Below are 22,831 nucleotides of genomic sequence, written 5' to 3'. Positions count from 1 at the left end.
TGTGCACTGTTCCAATATGGCTTCTACATGGTAATATGTTGTCTGGTATCACAAGGACAGGGTTATGTATCGCTATCCTCATTGATGCAGAATTCAGTATTTTGTGACGCCCCTGGACTAGTCAGGGCGTCACAGGGTACTGCACCTTCTATTCTTTAGTGCAGGGCTCAACCCCCCATGGTTTTGGGTTCCCAACCTATGGTACTGCCTCCATCAGCATCCAAATCGCAACCACACCTCACACCACACCCTGTCAGACACACCAGTGGGCTGCTGAGCTGTAATAGGGCCGCCCACCTAGGGGTCAGGCAGACTGGTAAGAGGGAAGTAGAAAAGAAGAGTGGTAGCCCTCGAGTAGTGAGGAGCTGGGGGAGTGTGTGGCTCCCTGGGTGTTAGAGGTTGGGTCGCAGACGGTGGTCTGGGCCCGGAGGAGTCGGAGACCCGGTCGCAGGGTATTGAGGCTGGGTGCCTAGACCTGGTCTTGGAGGATGGTCAGCAGCTCGAGTCTAATAACTGGTCTGGGACCGAAAGCAAGGCGTGGTACTGGACCCTAGGTCAGGGAGTAGCTTTAGGTAACCCGGCAATTAACCTGCGGAGGCTAGTGACTTTATGGACTGTCCCCAAGAAGCTCAGAGATCGGGGGCACTAGCGCAACGAGGGGGATAGCGCTTTCCAACCCACGCAGCCCACAGAAATCCCAAGCGTGAGCCCTTGAGAGCGCAGCTCCACTACCAACAAGTAGGGAGCGGGGCCTGTACCGCTTTATGCCAACGGGCCACCAGAACACTTCTAATTTGTGCACGGAGGCAGGCTCTGGACCACCCGGCAGTACTATAGGGGACAGATACCCGGACAGGCTCCCCCAAGAGGGCAGCGGCACCCAGAGACTTGGTTTACCTTGTTTTAACCGAGCGGTTCGACCGCTGCAGGGGCGGCACATTTTTATTTCTCTACTTTGTGGGTTTCTTTTGCTGAGTCATTTTTGAAGCGTGGACCTGGCGATGGAAACTGATCTTCTGTGATGGAAAGTCTTCAGAGAGCAATGCATGTTCCATCCCACTTATTTAGGTACACGATTAAGAGACCTTTACCAAGGAATGAAAGGAGTGCTGACAGCTAGAGGAGTGCCGGCTAGTGTGTATATTAGGGGAGGGGTGGGAGAAAATGAATTTATTTTACTTTTTACCATGAAAAACCGTCCTGCAGGCTTTGTTAAAGATTTAATGCTGGACGTGATGGAGAGGTAAACTGTGAAATGTTAAGTGGTTAAAGAAAGACTCCATTCACACACGACTCGTTTTCCCAAACCACTGTCCCCTGTACTGTAACTACGAGGGCTGCAACGTCCCCAGAACTTCATAAACCGTAATGGAGGGACGAGGCACGACCTTCACAAACACCTCCAAGAGCTGCTCCAGGGACCTTGTCTTCAACAATAAGGAAGGTTTCACACATCAGGTTTTTTTCTCGTTAATGAAACATTTACCTTTTTCCTTCATTTTAAAGGAAAAAAAAAAAATAATAGCTATATCAACTACGCCGTGAAAAATGGACATTACTTGATTGACCCACAGATCTGAGCACTAGATGTTTTTTTAATGGACCCATTCACCTGAACGGGTGTCTTTGGACAAAACAGTTCATTGTCTCTCCTCCTCCTCACTCATCTCCTCCAACAAGCCTATCCATCAAACTTGATGGTTGCTCACTCTCCCCAGTCTCACAAGCTCGTTGCCTTGGAGAAACCCTCGATTCTTCTCTATCCTTCAAGCCGCACATCCAAGCCTTCTTCACCTCATGCCGACTACAACTCAAAAATATCTTCCGGATCCGTGCTTTCCTTAACCAAGAATCAGCAAAAACATTTGTGCACGCCCTCATCATCTCCCGCCTCGACTACTGCAACCTCCTGCTTCCTGGCCTCCTTCCAACACTCTTGCACCCCTCCAATCTATCCTAAACTCTGCGGCCCGCTTAATCCACCTCTCCCCTTGCTATTCCCCAGCCTCGCCACTCTGCCAATCCCTTCACAGGCTTCCCATCGCCCAATGACTCCAGTTCAAAACATTAACCATGACCTACAAAGCCATCCACAACCTGTCTCCTCCCTACATCTGTGACCTAGTCTCCTGGTACCTACCTGCATGCAACCTCAGATCCTCACAAGATCTCCTTCTCTACTGCCCTCTCATCTCCTCTTCCCACCATCGCATCCATGATTTCTCCCGCGGCTCTCGCATACTCTGGAACGCACTACCTCAGCATATCAGACTCTCCCCTACCGTGAAAGCTTCAAGAGGAACCTCAAGACCCATCTCTTCCAACAAGCCTACAACCTACAATAGCCCTCAGTCCAGTACACCACTGCGCAACCGGCTCTGTCCTCACCTATTGTACCATCACCCATCCCCTGTAGACTGTGAGCCCTCGCGGGCAGGGTCCTCTCTCCTCCTGTAGACTGTGAGCCCTCGCGGGCAGGGTCCTCTCCTCCTGTAGACTGTGAGCCCTCGCGGGCAGGGTCCTCTCTCCTCTTATACCAGTCTGTTTTGTACTGTTAATGATTGTTGTACGTATACCCTCTTTTACTTGTGAAGCGCCATGGAATAAATGGCGCTATAATAATAATAATAATAATCACATGGATCAAAGAGAGTGATGTCTGTGTTTTCTTTTGTTATTGCGGACAATCATATATAAGTATGTTGTATAAGACAAAGGAAAAACATGTAAAAGGCACTTTGATTGAAATGGGTCCATGAGCTAGGAGTTACAACGTTATACTCTGCAGTTTTAACCTTTTAAGAGATCTATTTGTTATAAAAAATGCTTTACGTTCTCAAGAATGGATTTTTTTTTTTAAGGTTATTGTGTATTGCTGGTGGCCGAACATGTGCAGTGCTTACAAGCTCTTTACAATAGAGCTGTAAGTGCTGCTCTGAAGCCGATCGGATTGCAGGACTGTACCCATAGCTCTCGATCCTATTAGCTTCTGTGACATTTATATACTCTTCATACTATTCATCAGAGAACCCTTTTCTGAATTGAAAAAGACCAAGTGATCAGCAATTACTGTTCTAAGTCAAGCCCTAGCAATCCATGGCTGAAACATGGGAATGTAGAATTATATAGAGCCTATTAAAGTGGTTTTCTCATCGTCATAAATGGCTCAAGTACTGGCGAAGTGCTTGAAAGCAAAAGCAACTTTGCAATTTAAAATCTTGACTGTTTTCATGAATGGAGGAATTTGTAATTATATAGTTTACTACTTGTTGCCTCGGATGTCGGCCACCGGTGAAGTCTATTCAGAGGTGGCTGGGTCCTAGACAAGGAGCGCAGCATTTACAAGCTCTTTGCTATAGAAATGGCAAGCTCTGCATTGAAGCAGGCTGCATCTTGTAGCTTCACAGCCCCTGCTCAAGAGGAAAAGCTAAACCTGTTTGCAGTATAGGAGAGTGCACAGTTTGGGCAAACATCTAAACCATTCCGTCTGCCTGAATGGTCAAATCTTAATGAGCGCATTACCTCTGGAAAGTAATGACACCCGGAGGGGGGGGGGAGTAGTGCTTTCCTGAAGACGCCATCATGAGATGAGAATCACCCTTTACCTCTTTCACCACCGGCGAATTTTCCCTTTTTTCATTCTCGATTTTCCCTCCCTTTCTTCCCAGCGCCATAACTTTTTTTATTTTTCCGTCCATATAGCCGTATGAGGGCTTGTTTTTTGCAGGACAAGTTGTACTTTTGAATGACACCATTCATTCTGCCCCATATTGTACTAGAAAATGAGGAAAAAAATCCAAATGCGGCAATATTGCAAAAAAAAAGTGTAGTTCCAAAATGTTTTTTGTTTATTTTTTTTATTTACCATGTCCCCTGTCAGTTGATTTCCAAGGCCACTACGAATTCATAGATACCAAAAGTATAGTTTGTTTGTTTTTTTTATTTAAGTGGTAAAAAAAAACCTCTAAAGTTTGTCCCCTCCCCCCCCCCAAAAAAGAAAAAATTGCGCTTTTGTCGCCACTTTTCGAGCCCTATAGTGTTCTCATTTTTCGGGATCTAGGGCTCTATGATGGCTTATTTTTTGCATCCTGAGCTGATGTTTTTAATTATACTATATATGGGTAGATGCAATGTTTTGATCTCCTATTATTGCATTTTATTGTAATTTGTGGCGACCAAAAAACCCAGAATTCTTGCAAAAATGTTAATATGACCTGACGAGAAGAGCAATCCTGTCTTGAAACGCGTTGTCAATAATGTCTTCGATAGCTTCAATCCACTCAGTGTTTGTATCCACACCTCTACGCTATGACATTGTGACCCTACTGTGTAACCATGGAAGTATTGGTATTATGGTATAGGCATTGTCCACCAATAAAAAAAATTTCTATTTTATGTAGACATCAGATATGCCAGTCATGAGAAATCTGTTATTGAAACTAGGGTGCACATATTATTGGTGCAACCTTTGTAGACAGGGGGCGAAGAGATAAGGGGACCAATTTCTACCAATTTCTACCTCCAGATAAGTCAGAGTCGAGCATTTTGATGACTTATTGGACTGAAGAGGGCCCATATACTATTCTTGCACAATGGGCTATTTTTGTGTTTGCCATTGGTTGAAGCAGTATGCAAATTAGTCTACGAGTGCACTAGGGCGTTTCCTTGCTCTTGGAAGAGACAGTCCAAATGCATTGACATGCCCTAGTGCACTTTTAGTCTGATTTGCATATAATTTATACACTAGATTTCTCATTACTGGCTGTCACAATTCCTCTATGCAGAGCGTTTTGTTTTTGGAGATGCTCTGCTGTGATTTCCTGAGCAAGGCCGGTGTCCCACTTGCGATTGCCTTACGTGTATGTCGCGGTGCATCACCCAGCACGGACTCACGCTCCTCACAGAAGCGGGTCGGTTGCATGTTTCTCTATGGAGCCGACCCACTCCTGTGAGCAGTGTGAGTCCATGATGGGTGATGCACCGCGAAACTCGAACGAGATACACACAAGGCACTCGCAAGTGGGACACCGGTTTAACTGAGCTAGCAGCTTGATTGACAGCACAGGATTCCATGTTGGTTACTCAGGTGTTCCATCATCCGAGTAATTTCTCAGGCTTCTTTACTGAGCATGCCCCCCAGAACTCTGCCAGTTGTATTCTCTGGCTCTGCTGTTGGCTTGTGTTTCTGCTAGTGTTCTGATCTTGGTTTTCTGACCCAGAATGTTATTTTGCTCCTCTCTGTCCGCACCCTGTTCCTGTCGTGTCCTCCTGCCTTCTGACCTTGCACCGTTTCCTAATGTGGCGCCCCAGGACCTGGTCGCCACAACAGCATTGCCCTTCGAAAGGGTTAATGCTGAGCCTGGAGGTAATTGGGAGGTCCATTGACCAGCAAGTTTAACATCCAACGCAGTTCTCCCTCCGGCCAGCAGGGGGCGCTCTGAACCTGGAATTCCAGGGAGCCTTCCTCAAGTCTGACCTGAGGGAGGAAGTAGTAGTCAGTCTGTAGAGAGAAGTGATAGTGAGCAGACGCAGAGTGTGCTGTCCTGTGGATCTGGGGCCTAGAGCTGGAGCAGCTTGGCCCAGGGAAGCAGGAGTAGCAGAGAGGCAGCGAAGAGACTCGGACATCGGAGTCTGTGGCCACCAGGGCTTAAAATACTCCCTGGTAGCCGAATCCAAAGGGCAGGAGAGCTGCAAGCACCTGGCCCATAAACAGCCCGAAGGTACAGCTGCAGCATCAGGGCCCGGTGTGGACTCCAGCAGAGAAGCACCAGAGAGGGCCTGCGCAGCCTACCACAGAGGGAAAGGGACGTACCACCGGTCCCAGCAGCAAAGAAGGCCATTGCTGGATTCAGAGAAGCAGGGTCCTATCATAACAAAGAAAAGAACAGGAGTAGGCCTCATACTCAGCTGGCCAGAAAGATCACCCCAAGTACTTCCAGGCCGACCGGATCCCCATCACCACCTGTGACGGTCTCCCAGGACTGGACTGTTCCTAAAGTAAAAGAGGAGAAGGTAAAGAGACTGTTGTTTGTGCCTGGTTCTTTCATTGCCTGTCGGCCCTGCACCGTGTTAGCCACACAACACCATAGACTTTCACGAGCACTAACAGTGTCCCCGGGGCTCCGCTCCACCTGTGGGGAGCAGTACCACCATTGCTGCCGTATCATCACCCCGGAGGCCTCACACAGCAGCGGCGGCTTAATAGCCGCAGACCACAGGTGGCGTCACGAAACAAATACTTTAATTGCTCCCAAGTCACCAGCCATATTAAACTGACACCCACCAGGGCCACGGAGTCGGGCCCCGCCACCACTGACGTCCCCCCGGACTAGTCCGGCCCGGCACCGGGTGTCCCATAGCCCTGGGGTGGGCGAGTCACTAACCACGTCTTGGTTTTCTCCCTGAACCTATTATCTGCTGTCCTGGATTTCTGACCCTTGGATATTGACCTTACTACGACTTTGTTTTCTCTTTTTGCTAATGTGGCACCCCCATTATGGTGTAGTACTTATCCTGGGTCCAGGGAAGGTTGGTACCGGTTTCCACTTACACAACATACAGTAACACAGGGTTGGCCTTCCCAATGGGGACCGGGCCGGGGTGGGATCACAGTAGGGGGTCACTACAGCGGTGGGTTTACAGGACGCCACCGCACCAGGGGCTTCCCAGAGCCACTGGACTGGTGACTCAAGGTCAGGGAGAAACAACCACCAGGGGGAGTGAGGAGCACACAGTGGGAAGAGCAGGTTGACCTGGTGAGAGCAGTGAACCAGCGGTGGCAGTGGCTGGGGGTAACAGCTTGGAACACACAACACCACAACCAAAGGAAAGAACAGCTTCAGACACCGAGCAGAGCGGACGTGCCACGAGTGGCTCTGTGGGCCAGTCGCTGGGGAGCTGTTTCTACAGGACTGGCGCTGTCGGGATACAGAATCCTAGGGCAGGCATACTTCACGTTGTCTACCAACTCTGCAAGGGTCGCAGGGAACGGCTAGAACAGTCACCAGACCTGTCCCACGAGTCTGCAGCAATTATCACATAGGATCCAGGGTTGAGTACCGGCCCCATAACGGAACCGGGCTATCAACATACAGAATGGGACACTTTACTGACACTGGGACCCTCAAGTGCTTCATGCCACGGGGGTCCGATACTTAGCGCATCAAAGGAGGAAAGGGCTCACAGGTTGACACACACACCGGATTTAACCTTTCACGGATCCGGGATCGGCTGGAGCCCATCGTGGCCGAGAACGGTACCCTGGGCAGCGTATGAAAGACTTGTGAGTAAAAACACCTGGAACCGCAGCTCCTGTCTCTGCCTCTCCTTTGCCGGCATCGTCGCCCAGTGCTGCGGCACCAACGGAGGCTACCACCACCCCCGTCCTCCATCATCCTCCCCATGGTAATCCCGCTCTGCCTGTGGGGAGCGACACCATCCCGGCTGTACCCCAACATGTACAGCGGCGGCCCATCCCTGGCCGCATACCACAGGTGGCGTCATGATCATCCTAATAGACTTTCCTAACCGTCACCCTCATCCTCCACCTCCGACTATCACCCTCATCCTCCATTCCTGCCTCCCGTCCACCGCCATCTTTCCCTTCCTGCACGCCTCGGGGCAACGGAACCAGGCCAAGCCACGCCGTGACGACGCAGAGGATCGGCACCCCCGGCCCAGCTACGAGTAGGTCCAAAACACCTTCCCCGTGGGGCGCTAGACTCATACGTGTCCTCCTGTTACCAGACCCTGGCTTTCCTGACTACGCTTCCGTCCATACTTCCCGTAAGTAGTGTTCACATTGGCGTATCGGAACGCTACAAAAAATAGCTATAATTTGTATTGGAGGACAAGTGTATACTGTAGAGCCATGCCTTTACCACCATATGTAAATGCGTGCTGACCGATTTCCTTTTAATATAAGCTAATTTTAGATCTGCACCTAAAGGCCCCGTCACACGCAACAACGTATCTAACGATATATCGCCGGGGTCACGGATTCCGTGACACACATCCGGCATCGTTAGCGACGTCGTTGCGTGTGACACCAACGAGCGGCCGTTAACGATGGAAAATACTCACCAAATCATCCATCGTTGACACGTCGTTCATTTTCAAAAAATCGTTGATTGTTGAGGACGCAGGTTGTTCGTCGTTCCCGAGGCAACACACATCGCTACGTGTGACAACTCTGGAACCACTATGGGGAGATAAGGTATGCACACCAGTGACTATGTAAGGGGAATACATGGAATAGCAGAAACTGCTGTGTGAATACTGACTTGAAAAATCCAATAGCTATATGTAAAGTGAAAATGTGAAAAATGGAATCTGCATTACTGCCATGAACATATGAATCAAGAGAAATTTAGCTACTGAATTGATCAATGCAATAGAGCCCCAACACTACGCCAAAGTATTTCTCTACGTTGGGGTCCCTAGCTTGTGTGTGTCCTCTCATGCAGTTAAAAAACTTACCGTGTATGGGAAGCTGAGACCCAGGCTATATATGCGTATGATATGGATTGGCAATAGGTGTGGTTGGGGAGGGTTCCCAAACGAAAAATCCCTTATCTCCCCATAGTGATGTTTTTTTAGGTTTTTGCACCCAGTTCAGACTTAGAATGGTGTTCCAAACGTTATCCTTATTGTTAGTATTTTTTCGTTTGGGAACCCTCCCCAACCACACCTATTGCCAATCCATATCATACGCATATATAGCCTGGGTCTCAGCTTCCCATACACGGTAAGTTTTTTAACTGCATGAGAGGACACACACAAGCTAGGGACCCCAACGTAGAGAAATACTTTGGCGTAGTGTTGGGGCTCTATTGCATTGATCAATTCAGTAGCTAAATTTCTCTTGATTCATATGTTCATGGCAGTAATGCAGATTCCATTTTTCACATTTTCACTCTACATATAGCTATTGGATTTTTCAAGTCAGTATTCACACAGCAGTTTCTGCTATTCCATGTATTCCCCTTACATAGTCACTGGTGTGCATACCTTATCTCCCCATAGTGATGTTTTTTTAGGTTTTTGCACCCAGTTCAGACTTAGAATGGTGTTCCAAACGTTAACTCTGGAACCACGACCTGCAGCTTACCTGCGGCCGCCGGCAATGAGGAAGGAAGGAGGTGGGCGGGATGTTACAGCCGCTCATCTCCGCCCCTCCGCTTCTATTCGGCGGCCGCTTAGTGACGCCGCACGAACCGCCCCCTTAGAAAGGAGGTGGTTTGCCGACCACAGCGACGTCGCTAGGCAGGTAAGTCCGTGTGACGCCTCCTAACGATATTGTGCGCCATGGGCAGCAATTTGCCCGTGATGCACAAACGACGGGGGCGGGTACGCTCGCTAGCGATATCGCTGCGTGTGACTGGGCCTTTAGACATGGGCAGACATATCATTTATGCAACCAGGAGCCCAAGAGGTTAGGGGGGCAATTTCTACCTCCATAGCGGGTTCAATTTTGCAATTTTAGGTGCTTTTGGCCTGTAAAGGGCCCATATGGTGTTCTTGTTTATGTACACCAGTGGCCTTAGATGTAGAATTTTGATAATCACCCACAGTTTTGGATTATTTCACATTCCCCCTGCTTGTCCTGTCTAACCAATCAGCACTATGCCGGCTGCCTGCATTGTGTCATTGCATTACTGACACAGGTTGACACACACCTGTCAGTAAATTATGACATTCTGTCAGTAAAGTCGGAGACGATGCATTTTATTCTGGGTGATAATGATGGATTATAGGTTGGATATGTGGATGTGAGTGATGTAGGAATCTCTGAAGCCCTGCAGGTTGCTCCTGTGCTGAAAGGTGTTGTTCCTGATGACATTTGTTAATTATGCAGTTTTCCCATATGTTGAGTCCACGTTTTGGGTCCTGACCCTTCCTCCATGGTCAGGCGGGCAGGTTGGCATGGGATCATGCCCGGATTGTGGCCCGAGCTGCACGTGAAGAGCTTGGCCCGGTGTCAGCACTGCAGGCTTGCGATGATTTATTGGCTGGCATTCTTCTTCTGTTATTTCAACCTCACCTTTTGTATCCCAGCCAGAAAGTCTATTAATAAATGATTAAAGCAGATTGTTAAGGAAACTGATCTGAAATATTTGGTTTGGCGGAGATCCAGCTAATTACAAGCTGCCTGTTTGCATCTGTCACTGCAGGCTCACCTGGCCGAGGGGGATGCTGTCAGTTTTGCTGACCCCCAGCTACTGGTACAGCCGGAAAAAAAAAGACCCCGATTAAAGAAAAGCAAGAAAAAGATTCAACATGAGAAAGAAATGTCATGTTGTTGTGTATGTCATACAACTTATGTCATCAGCTTCCATGGATGTAGCAGAATTTTGTGCTCCAGAGCTTCTCTTCTTTACATCACCATTTGTCGGCCATTTTGGATGACTCTGATTACTGCATTTTTTGGGTCCTTTAAGTAACTTTTTTTTTCCCTAACGGTATGTGCGCCTTTTTTGTGACCACAAAGATGCAGCGTTTTTGGCCCTAAAACGCACAAAAACGCACCCGCGGCAAAAACGCATCTTGAAAAACCGCATGCGTTTTTCACGTATTTCGGTGCATTTTTGGCTGCGTTTTGCTGCGGTTTCGATCTCTGCGTTTTGCTTTGTTTTTTTCCAATGCATTGTATGGGTGGAAAACGCAGTAAACGCAGAAAATAATTGACATAACCATTTTTTTTTTGTCAGTTCAAAAACGCAGCTAAAAAAAAAGTTGTGCGCGGACAGCAAAAATGAAAACTCATAGACTTTGCTGGGGAAGCAAAGTCATGCAGTTTGGAGCCCAAAAACGCCGTGAAAACGCCACAAAAAAACGCCTAGTGCGCACATAGCCTTACTATACTTGTGTGGTCTTCATATTGTCGAAATCAGAAAGCATGAAAAATGAAATCTTGCACCGTCCTCCTTTAAAAGTGCATTTTTGCCTGTATAGAAAAGTCACAAAAAAATAGACTTGTTTTTTCTTTGTGTTTTTCAAAATGGCGTCCTGACCCTATTATAGGACATGCTGCAATGGCAATGTCTGCAAATAACAATGGTGTGTGTCTGTGGGTACGGCATTGGCCTCTGCTATCGGCACTATACGCCACGTTGGGCACAAAACATTACTGTCCTCCACACAGATGCACACAACAGTCCATGAAAGATATTCTGGCCCATTTTTCACACCACTGAGGTAAAATGAAAGCCAAACTCTAACCGGTTGCTATGGGTAACACAAAATTTTACTGTAACACAGTTCTTATGGATGAGGACCAATATGTGTCATCCTGTACAGAACACACAAGGGACCGGGGCAGTGCTTCATGGTCCCTTTTCATGGTAACTACGTACAGCATCATATTTCTATCAGAACAGTTTCTGTATTATGTATGGTAATGTGACGCCCTGGACAAGCCAGGGGTCACAGGTAATGACATCACCACACCCCACACCCCGGATAGGTACACCAAAGCTAGACCAGAAACCCTTGTTGCCTTCCCCAGGGGCTGATGTCCACACCAGGGGGTGGAGCCAGGCGGTTGGTCTCCACCCACTGAGGAGTTCACAGCTCTGGAGGAGGGAAAACACAGGCAGTCAGAGGGAGAGTTGAGCTCAGGCAGAGCTTGAGTGCAGAGGAGTGAGTGAAGCTAGGGAAGTGAGAGGAGAGACAGAGTTTGGAGGAGGAAGTAAAAAGAGGAAAGTGACAGCTTAAGAGCCTGAAGTTGGTCCGGGTGTGTGCCCCGGACAGAGACAGCAAGGTTAGCAGACGGCGGTGACCGTCTGCAGGAGTAGCCTATCGGAGGTGCCGTGAGGACCGTGGACGGGTGGTGACCCGGCAGTACCGGACCGGTACACAAGGAGAAGCCAGCACCATTGGCAGGGGCCTTTCGGATCCCGGCAAGGCTAGAAGTCGCCGTAAATTTGCCAAATCCGTCAGTGAAGGGGACCTCCAGGTTTCCAAACAACTAAGTCCCGATTGAAGGCAACAGTCCAACCGTATGAGAGAGACACCGCCACCGCCAAGGCACCAGTTTCTCAGGGCCAGCGCCTGCAGGCAAGGAGGGGCTCCTCCGGCCCATATCCAAGTCGGGGAGCGGGTTACCGGTGGGAACCCATCGCTACCAACATTACACAAGGTGCAGGGAAAGAGACAGTCACCGTTAACTACCGGGGAAAAGCAACAGCAGCCGTCCGTGGGAACCATCTTTCCAGCCGTGTGTTTTACCGAGAACTGTGTCACCGTCTCAGGCTGAGTGAGTACCACCGTGCCGTGAGGCACAGCGCTGCCCCCCGCGACCCTGCACCTTACCAGGCCCCGCACCTGGCCTGCCATCCCTCATCCTCCACCCCATCACTGGGCCCCGGGACCACCAACCCCTACCCACGGAGGGGAGAACTAACAACTCTGCTGCTCCCTGTCACCGCTCCCGGGATCCCCATACAGAGCAGCGGTGGTGTTACCAAAAATCAGCACAACCGTGAGTGGCGTCACGGACAATAAATCCTCAAAAGCAAACCCCTTTTCACTCACGGGCGAGGAGCGCCGCTCGAGTCCCCGGGATCCGGCCCATCGCTCGAGCCACCGAGCAGCAGCGGCCGCAGCAACAGCGGCAGCCGGACCCGAGCAGTGGGAGAGCGCAGCGTCCCCTCCTCCACCCGCGACAGTGACATCATACTGGTTGGGGGCTATGTGCACATCATAGTGTTTATAGGGGGCATGTGTCGCGGGCGGGGAGGAGGGTGTCAGCACACTACGCTCACCCCTTCTGCTCGGGTCCGGCGGCTGCTGCTCAGTGGTGGCTCGAGCTGTGGGCCGGATCCCGGGGGTTCTCGAGCGGCACTCCTCGCCCGTGAGTGAAAGGGGGGTTGTTGGGTGTGGGGATTGTTTATTGTCCGTGACGCCACTCACGGTTGTGGTGATTTCACCACCGCTGCTCAATATGGGGATCCTGGGGATGGTGATGCGGAGCAGCCAGGTGTTGCGTTGCCCCTCCGTGGGTAGGGGTTGGTGATCCCGGGGCCCGGTGATGAGATGGGAGATGCAGGGCCTGGTGGGCGCAGGGACGCGGGGGCAGCGCTGTGCCTTGCGGCACTGTGGTACTCACTCAGCCTGAGACGTTGACACAGTTTTACGGTAAACCACACGGCTGGAAAGACGGTTCCCACGGATGGCTGCACTTGCTCTCCCAGTAGGTGACGGTGATGTCCCTCTGACCTGCACCTGAGGTTTCTAAGTTGGTAGCGATGGGTCCCCACCGGTAACCCGCCCCCCCGGCTTCAAGCTGGACTGGAGGAGCTCTACTTTGCCCGCAGACGCTGGCCCTGAGGAACTGGTGCCTTGGCGGTGGCGGTGTTCCTCCTTAATGGTTGGACTGTTGCCTTCAATCGGGACTTGGTTGTTGGGGGATCTACGTCCCCTTCACTGACGGATTCGGCAAATTATGGTGACTCCTAGCCTTGCCGGGGTCCGAGAGGCCCCTGCCCTGGTGCTGACTGTCCTTTGGTACACTGCTCCAGACCGCCGGGCCACTACCCGTCCGCGGTCCTTCCAGGAACTTCCAAACAGTCCCCCTCCAGACAGTCACCGCCGTTGCTGACCTTGCTGACCTGTCCTGCACACAGCTGGACTCACTTCAGGCTTTCTTTCTGTCACCTTTCACCTTCCTTCAACTTCTCCTTTACCACTTCACTTCCCTAGCTTAACTTCTTGTTTTCTCTTTCCACTTCCTCCTCCTAAACTGAACTTCACTCTAGCCCTGCCTGGGCTCAACTGCCTGGTACTTCCTGCCTCCAGAGCTGTGAACTCCTCGGTGGGCGGAGCCAACCGCCTGGCCCACCCCCTGGTGTGAATCATCAGTCTCTGGAGGAAGGCAACAAGGATTTCTGTTTAGCTTTGGTGTTCCTAACTGGGGTGTAGGGTGTGGTGGTGTAATGACCTGTGACCCCTGGCTTGCCCAGGGCGTCACACATGTATATGTACATGTATGGACATGTGTATGTCTGGGACTGTGAGGGCCATCATACAGTGTGCGGTGATTGGCAGTGGAGCCATCATACTGTGTATGTGGGATTGTGAGGGCCATCATACTGTATGTCTGGGACTGTGGGGGCCATCATACTGTGTGTGGTGATTGGCAGTGGTGCCATCATACTGTGTGTGTGTGTGTGTGTGTGTGTGTGATTGTGGGGGCCTACTATGTGTCTGGAATTGTGTGTGGGTGGGGGCCATCATACTATGTGTCTGGACTGTGGAAGCTGTCATACTGTGTCGATAAGACTGCGGGGGCCATCATACTTTATGTGGGGAGGTGTTAGGGACAATCCTATTGTGCAGAGGGCTCTGGGGTTCATTATACGGTGCAGGGGGCATCATAGTATGTGCGGGGTTTTGGGACCTGTAATATTGGGGAAGGGTTGTGGGGGCCTTAATAATGGGGTTGAGGACATCATACTATGTGGGAGCATCATAATTTGGATGGAGGCGGTGTGTGGGTCATCATTTCATGTGGGGGAGCTGTGGAACAAAATACTGTTGAGGAGTGGATACTGTAGGAGCATCATACTTTTTGTGGGGGCATTGTGGGGGCATCATACTGCCTTGGGGGGCATCATTCTGTCTTGGGTTACTATGGGGACATGCTGTGTGGTGGGGCACTGTGAGAAAATCATACTGTGTTATGGACACTGTGGCAGCATCATACTGTTTTGGGGGGCAGTATACTTATTGTGGTCACTTTGGTGTCATTATATTGTGCATGGAGGTACCATGAGGGCAAGTCATGTGGGAGAATTCACAGTGGGTTTATCATACTGTGTGTGGGAGGCATTTTGGGGGATCCGTACTCTATGGGGGCCATGAAAGTGGTATATCAGGGAGTAAAAACAGTACGAGGCTTCTTCAGGAGCACAGCTACTGTGTATATGCTGCAATACTTTTCCCGCTACCTGTCTTTAAAAGTTGGTAGGTATGGCCTTTTGAGACTGCACCTATGTGCCTTTACCCTGGTGAATAATTTATTATTTTCTGGGGATGGGTAAAAAGAAGGGGTCCCAATTAGGGCTTTTGTTTTTTACTTAAACCCTTGGAAACATGTATTGTGGTTTTTCATTAACCATTTCCACAAGGTGTTTAAAAACCAGTCCCTCGGCGTGCCGTCTGCCTATGCTAATATGAGTGAGAGGATGGCTGGTGGTGCAGAGCGGTGTAATAGGAGTCACCGGTGTAACAAGTCCGTTCATGACATTTCTTCCTTCCAAAATATTCCACTATCATCTGTGAGTGATATTATTGAGAAGTGGAAGGAACGGAGTGGGAGGCCGAGAGCTGAGGAGCAGAGGGCATAAATGTTACCACCGCTCGGCTGACCCCATAACAGTCAGGTCCAGACCTCCTCTGGTATTACCATTAACACAAAGACTGTAAAGTCACATATTACAAAATTGGATTAGATCAGTGTGCCAGTGTGTGAAGTAGATGCTTTACACGCTGCGACATCGCTAGCGATGTCGCAGCCCGTAAAGTACCCTTAAGATAACATAAAAGAATAAAGCAACAATACTAACGATAGCACACATCACAGCAGATATAAGGTGAAAATAACAAGTATCAATATTCATTATATCATAAAGGAAAACAACACCGACATTCAAAATCACTAGACAACTAAATGGCTGGAGATGACACTAGAGTAAGTATATTCTCCCTTCCCAGGTTTCTCAGATATAGGGGTAAACGCATGGACTTGATCAAAAAGTGTCTGAAATATGTTAGACAAAGCACTTGCCACAATGTGTATGTGGCGCCCTGGACAAGCCAGGTCGTCACAGAGCAACACCAACACACCCCACACCCCGGCTAGGCACACCAAAGCCAAACATAAAATCCTTGTTGCCTTCCTCCAGGGGCTGATGTCCACACCAGGGGGTGGGCCAGGAGGTTGGTCCCGCCCACCGAGGAGTTCACAGTCCTGGAGGCGGGAAAAGCAGGGCAGTCGGAGATAGAGTTTTGAAGTGAAAGTGAGAGGAGTGAAGTGGTAGAGGAGCAGACAGAAAACGGTCCGGGTGTGTGGCCCGGACGGTACAGCAAGGTTGGCAAACGGTGGTGACCGTCTGCAGGAGAGGCCGATTGGAGTGAGCCGTAAGGACCGTGGTCGGGCGGTGGCCCGGCGGTACCGGACCAGTGAACAAAGAGAAGCCAGCACCATCCGGCAGGGCTTACGGACCCCGACAAGGCTAGGAGTCGCCGTGCAATTTGTCAAATCCGTTAGCGAAGGGAACCTCCTGGGTTTCCCAGCAGCCAAGTCCCGATACAAGGCGACAGCTCAAACCGTGAAGGGAAACATAGCCACCGCCAAGGCTAAAGTTCCCAGGGCCAGAGCCTGCGGGCAAAAGGGGCTCCTTCAGCACCCATCCAAGCTGGGGAGCGGGTTACCGGTGGGAACCCATTGGAACCGTACACACTACACAGGTGCAGGGAAAGGCAGTCACCACCAACCTGCCGGGAGGAGAAACACCGCAGCCATCTGTGGGACCTGTCCATCCAGCCGTTTGTTTTACCGGAGACTCTGTGTTCCTCATTGGCTGAGTGAGTACCACTGTGCCGTGCGGCACAGCGCTGCCCCCGCGACCCTGCACCTCACCAGGCCCCGTAACCCGCCTGCCATTCATCCCTACCCCTCACCGGGCCCCGGGACAACCAACCCCCCTACCCATGGAGGGGAGAACCAACATCCAAGCTGCTCCCTGTCATCGCTCCCGGGATCCCCGTCCAGAGCAGCGGTGGTGTCACAACCTCACCACAACCGTGGGTGGCGTCACGGACAATAAATCCTCAAAACCATTCCCCTTTTCACTCACGGGCGAGGAACGCCGCTCGAGTCCCCGGGATCCGGCCCACCTCTCGAGCCACCACCGAGCAGCAGCAGCAGCCGGACCCGAGCAATGGGTGAGCGCAGCGTCCCCTCCTCCGCCCGCGACATGTACTAAAAAGTACAACTATAATATGTCAAAGAGTAAAGCATACAGTATATATAGCAAAACTGTACTTCATATAGAAACAACTATCGATAGTCACTGGGCAATAAATAAAGACATTTAAAAAGGGCCTTTCACTGGATTTTTTTTTATTTAAAGGTGGTGTCCACTACTCGGACAACCCCTTTTCAGTCCAATGTTTCCTCTATTTAAGATAATAATACATACACTCCCCTCCATGGCCGGTATCATTCCAATGGTGTTGGCACTCGCTCTCCCAGAATAGTGTACCGTTCTGAGACCACGCGACCCTGTGGCCAATGCCTGACTGCATTGTGCCTACTATAAGGTTTGGTGGAGGAGGGATAAAACTCTGTGGTAATTTTTTTGGGGCGGGTCAGCCTATTAACTCCAGTGAAGAGTAATCTTAATGCTTCTGCATGTCAAAACATATAGGAGAATTGTAGCTTACAACTTGGTGGGAACAGTTTGGAGAAGGCCCATTTCTGTTCCCCATTAGTGTGTCTAGTGCCCAGGTTCATAAAGACAAAGTTGGGAGAGTTTGGCATGAAGAACAAGACCAACTGCACAGATCCTGGACCTCAACCCTATCCAAAACCTTTCAGATGAACTAGAATGGAGCTTGTGAACCCGGTCTATCCTCCAACATCAATGTCTGACCTCACAAATAGCCTTCTGAAAGAATGGGTGGAAATTCCCAGATACTCCAAAATCTCATATAAAGTCTTCCAAGGAGAGTGGAAGCTGCAAAGTGGGAATCTACTTCATGTTAATGCCTATGGATGTGAAATTTGATGTCATAAAGGCTCTTGTATAATGGGCAGATATCTCAATACTTTGGTTCATGTATATGTATGTATAGGGTGGGCCATAAATTTCCCTTCATAGATCTGTTACATTTCCAGTTTTTTTAAACTTTTGAATAAGTGTTCCCATGGTCTTGCGTGTGATATCCATTCCATGTTTTCTGTTAAATTTGGCTATTTCCTCACCCGGTCATCAGTAGGATTTCAATTCGTTCCTCTTTATTCAAATCCGTTTTTAGGGTATCCGTAAGATTGCTACATTGTTGACACCGCACCTCCCCCTTTCCCATTATTGCTATTATCTAGTACATAAAGTAAAAGTGGTTTATGCTTTTTTTTTTTTTTAAATGCCCTATTAGAAAATTCTAAATCACTAAAAGGAGATGCCCAATTGGGAACCTCATCTATTCCAGAGGAGAGTGGTTCAGAGGCGGACATACTATATTGTATGCACTAACATGGAGGTCCTACATGCCAGGAGACCCAACACAACATTGAAAAACTATGCTTATTCCCACGACTGGTTATAGAGGACGGCTATGGACAACTGGTTATGGAGGACGTCTACGGACAATAGGTTATGAGGTACGGAGGTTATGGAGGATGGCTATGGACTACTGCGTAGGGAGGATGGCTGTGAACGACTGCGTAGGGAGGACGGCTGTGGACGACTGCGTAGGGAAGACGGCTGTGGACGACTGCGTAGGGAGGACGGCTGTGGACGACTGCGTAGGGAGGACGGCTGTGGACGACTGCGTAGGGAGGACGGCTGTGGATGACTGCGTAGGGAGGACGGCTGTGGACGACTGCGTAGGGAGGACGGCTGTGGACGACTGCGTAGGGAGGACGGCTATGGACGACTGCGTACGGGGGACGGCTATGGACGACTGCGTACGGGGGATTGCTATGGACGACTGCGTACGGAGGACGGCTATGGACGACTGCGTACGGGGGACTGCTATGGACGACTGCGTACGGGGGACGGCTATGGACGACTGCGTACGAGGGACGGCTATGGATGACTGCGTACGGAGGACGGGTATGGACGACTGCATACGGAGGACGGGTATGGACGACTGCGTAGGGAGGACGGCTATGGACGACTGCGTAGGGAGGACGGCTGTGGACGACTGCGTAGGGACGACAGCTATGGACGACTGCATAGGGAGGACAGCTATGGGCGATTGCGTAGGGAGGACGGCTATGGACGACTGCGTACGGCGGACGACTGCGTACAGATGACGGCTTTGGACGACTGCGTACGGAGGACAGCTATGGACGACTGCGTACGGAGGACGGCTATGGACGACTGCGTACGGAGGACGGCTATGGACGACTGCGTACGGAGGACGGCTATGGACGACTGCGTACGGAGGACGGCTATGGAAGACTGCGTACGGAGGACGGCTATGGACGAGTGCGTACAGAGGACGGCTATGGACAACTGCGTACAGAGGACGGCTATGGACGACTGCGTACGGAGGACGGCTATGGACGACTGCGTATGGAGGACGGCTGTGGACGACTGCGTGAGGGGGACGGGTATAGACGGCTGCGTACGGGGGACGGCTATGGATGACTGCATACAGAGGACGGCTATAGACGACTGCGTACAGAGGACGGCTATGGACGACTGCGTAGGGAGGACGGCTATGGACGACTGCGTAGGGAGGACTGCTATGGACGACTGCGTAGGGAGGACGGCTGTGGACGACTGCGTAGGGAGGACGGCTGTGGACGACTGCGTACGGAGGACAGCTATGGACGACTGCGTAAGGGGGACGGCAATGGACGACTGCGTACGGAGGACGGCTGCGGACAACTGCGTACGGAGGACGGCTGTGGACGACTGCGTACGGAGGACGGCTGCGGACGACTGCGTACGGAGGACGGCTGCGGACGACTGCGTACGGAGGACGGCTGCGGACGACTGCGTACGGAGGACGGCTGCGGACGACTGCATACGGAGAACGGCTGGGGACGACTGCGTACGGAGGACGGCTGCGGACGACTGCGTAGGGAGGACGGCTGCGGACGACTGCGTACGGAGGACGGCTGCGGACGACTGCGTACGGAGGACGGCTGCGGACGACTCCGTACGGAGGACGGCTGCGGACGACTGCGTACGGAGGACGCCTGCGGACGACTGCGTACGGAGGACGGCTGCGGACGACTGCGTACGGAGGACGGCTGCGGACGACTGCGTACGGAGGACGGCTGCGGACGACTGCGTACGGAGGACGGCTGCGGACGACTGCGTACGGAGGACGGCTGCGGACGACTGCGTACGGAGGACGGCTGCGGACGACTGCGTACGGAGGACGGCTGCGGACGACTGCGTACGGAGGACGGCTGCGGACGACTGCGTACGGAGGACGGCTGCGGACGACTGCGTACGGAGGACGGCTGCGGACGACTGCGTACGGAGGACGGCTGCGGACGACTGCGTACGGAGGACGGCTGCGGACGACTGCGTACGGAGGACGGCTGCGGACGACTGCGTAGGGAGGACGGCTGCGGACGACTGCGTAGGGAGGACTGCTGCGGACGACTGCGTAGGGAGGACTGCTGCGGACGACTGCGTAGGGAGGACTGCTGTGGACGACTGCGTAGGGAGGACGGCTGTGGACGACTGCGTACGGAGGACGGCTGCGGACGACTGCGTACGGAGGACGGCTGCGGACGACTGCGTACGGAGGACGGCTGCGGACGACTGCGTACGGAGGACGGCTGCGGACGACTGCGTACGGAGGACGGCTGCGGACGACTGCGTACGGAGGACGGCTGCGTACGGAGGACGGCTGTGGACGACTGCGTACGGAGGACGACTGCGTACGGAGGACGGCTGTAGACGACTGCGTACGGAGGACGGCTGTGGACGACTGCGTACGGAGGACGGCTGTGGACGACTGCGTACTGAGGACAGCTGTGGACGACTGCGTACGGAGGACGACTGCGGGTAGTTCCCCTCCCTTATCTAACATAAGCCCCTACACCCTTTTTTGCACAACGGCTCTCTATAAACGTAGTCTCTCTGGAGGATCCATGTCCATGCCTTACAGTAGACTTTGTGTAATTCTTCATGTTACCACTGGAGATGCTGCAGGGGAATTAGCCCTCCCTGATCGCTGGGTGTCTCTGCACTGGGGGACACCATGTAATCTGTCTACCATCAGAGAACCTTTAAAACAGAAAAGTTTGTCATAGGCTAGAATGGCATTAAAGAGCTTGGATTGATGGGGCTTTCTATTGCTGACATGTGATGATCCGTCACTTCACCGTTGCTTGATGCATTGTCTTGTAGTAAGGGTGAAGTGAAAGGAATAACAGCTGCTATCAGTTATCAGTAATGTAATGGGATACCTCCGAGGAAGGAATGTCGTCTGCTCTGATTTACCTCTAAATGACAGCATTTTACTTGTCTTAGGGATCATTTTTCACCCAAACAAGACCTGGATCTTAAGTGTTCATTGGGCAGACGTATGACCAGACCATATATTTTGGAAGACATTTCTATGTATAAAACTATAGTTTTATGTTTGTGATCAGCAATAAGGGCCAGTATGGCTAATGACCAATTCTTTCTATGGACAATGCTGCAGAATAAGATTACAATTTTGGTATTCTCTTGATTAATGACTTAAAGGGGTGGTTCACTACTCTGTAATAGGGGCCACATCCCTGTAAAACTGATAGGGAAGGCTTTTTCTAAATACGTTGTTCAGCCAATTCTGCCTCAGTGGCGCTATTGCGGTCCGCTCATCCCCCATCACATGACACCTCTGAGATCCGATGATGTGAGGTCAACTTCCAGTTGACTTGACATCACCAAGCCCGGCTCCAGTCTTCCTGAGTGACTGGGCTGTGTGCGGAGTTTCACTGCTCATCACAGCCCAGCATCTCTCCTGCTTGCGACGCTCTGCAGCGAAGAAGAGAGTGTGACATGCTAAGCTGTGATGAGCAAACGCCGCCCACAGCCCAGTCACTGAGACTGGGGCCGGCCTCGGTGCTGTCGGCTTAACTGGAAGTTGACGTGACATCACTGGATCTTAAGGCTGCTTTACATGCAGCGACATCGCTAGCGATGGCGCTCGTGAAAGCACCCGCCCCCGTCGTTTGTGCGTCACGGGCAAATTGCTGCCCGTGGCGCACAATATCGCTAGGACTCGTCACACTGCGTCATGGGCAAATTGCTGCCCGTGGCGCACAATATCGCTAGGACTCGTCACACTGCGTCATGGGCAAATTGCTGCCCGTGGCACACAATATCGCTAGGACTCATAACACTGCGTCATGGGCAAATTTCTGCCCGTGGCGCACAATATCGCTAGGACTCGTCACACTGCGTCATGGGCAAATTGCTGCCCGTGGCGCACAATATATCGCTAGGACTCGTCACACATACTTTCCTTCCTAGCGACGTCGCTGTGGCCGGCGAACAGCATCTTTTCTAAGGGGGAGGTTCCTGCGGCGTCACAGCGACATCACACGGCAGGCGTCCAATAAAAGCAGAAGGGCGGAGAGCAGCCGCATGGAAGTCACACTCACCTCGTTGCCGGAGGACGCAGGTACGGTGTTGTTAGTCGTTCCCGGGGTGTCACACGTAGCGATGTGTGCTGCCTCAGGAACGACCAACAACCTGCGTCCAGAACAAGGAACGACATTTGGGAAATGGACGACGTGTCAACAATCAACGATTTGGTGAGTATTTTACATAGTTAGCGTTCGCTCGTAGGTGTCACACGCAATGACGTCGCTAATGAGGCCAGATGTGCGTCACGAATTCCATGACTCCAACGACATCTCGTTTGCGATGTCGTTGTGTGTAAAGCCCCCTTTAGAGCTTATGGCACCTGGGGGTCACTTCATGGGGCTGAGTGGACCACAATAGAGCCGCTCACAGGCAGAAATGGCTGAACAAGGGATTTGGAAAAAGCCTTCCCTATAACTTTTACAGGGATGTGACCACTATTGCAGTGTAGTGAACCACCTAGAGGCATCCGCGCTGCAGACTCTTCATACAGTGCA

At 51.3% G+C, this 22,831-nt stretch overlaps 1 protein-coding gene across 1 annotated transcript in view; it reads left to right on the top strand.

Moving 5' to 3' along the window:
- The window catches only part of SLC25A21 (solute carrier family 25 member 21), a 434,643-nt gene that overhangs the window by 213,773 nt on the left and 198,039 nt on the right, over positions 1-22,831 (top strand). The gene's annotated exons all lie outside the window — the stretch shown is intronic.

Source organism: Anomaloglossus baeobatrachus, chromosome 12 (genome assembly GCF_048569485.1).
Source record: "Anomaloglossus baeobatrachus isolate aAnoBae1 chromosome 12, aAnoBae1.hap1, whole genome shotgun sequence".
In the NCBI taxonomy this organism is placed as follows: domain Eukaryota; kingdom Metazoa; phylum Chordata; class Amphibia; order Anura; family Aromobatidae; genus Anomaloglossus; species Anomaloglossus baeobatrachus.
This window is presented reverse-complemented; position numbering and strand designations above follow the sequence as displayed.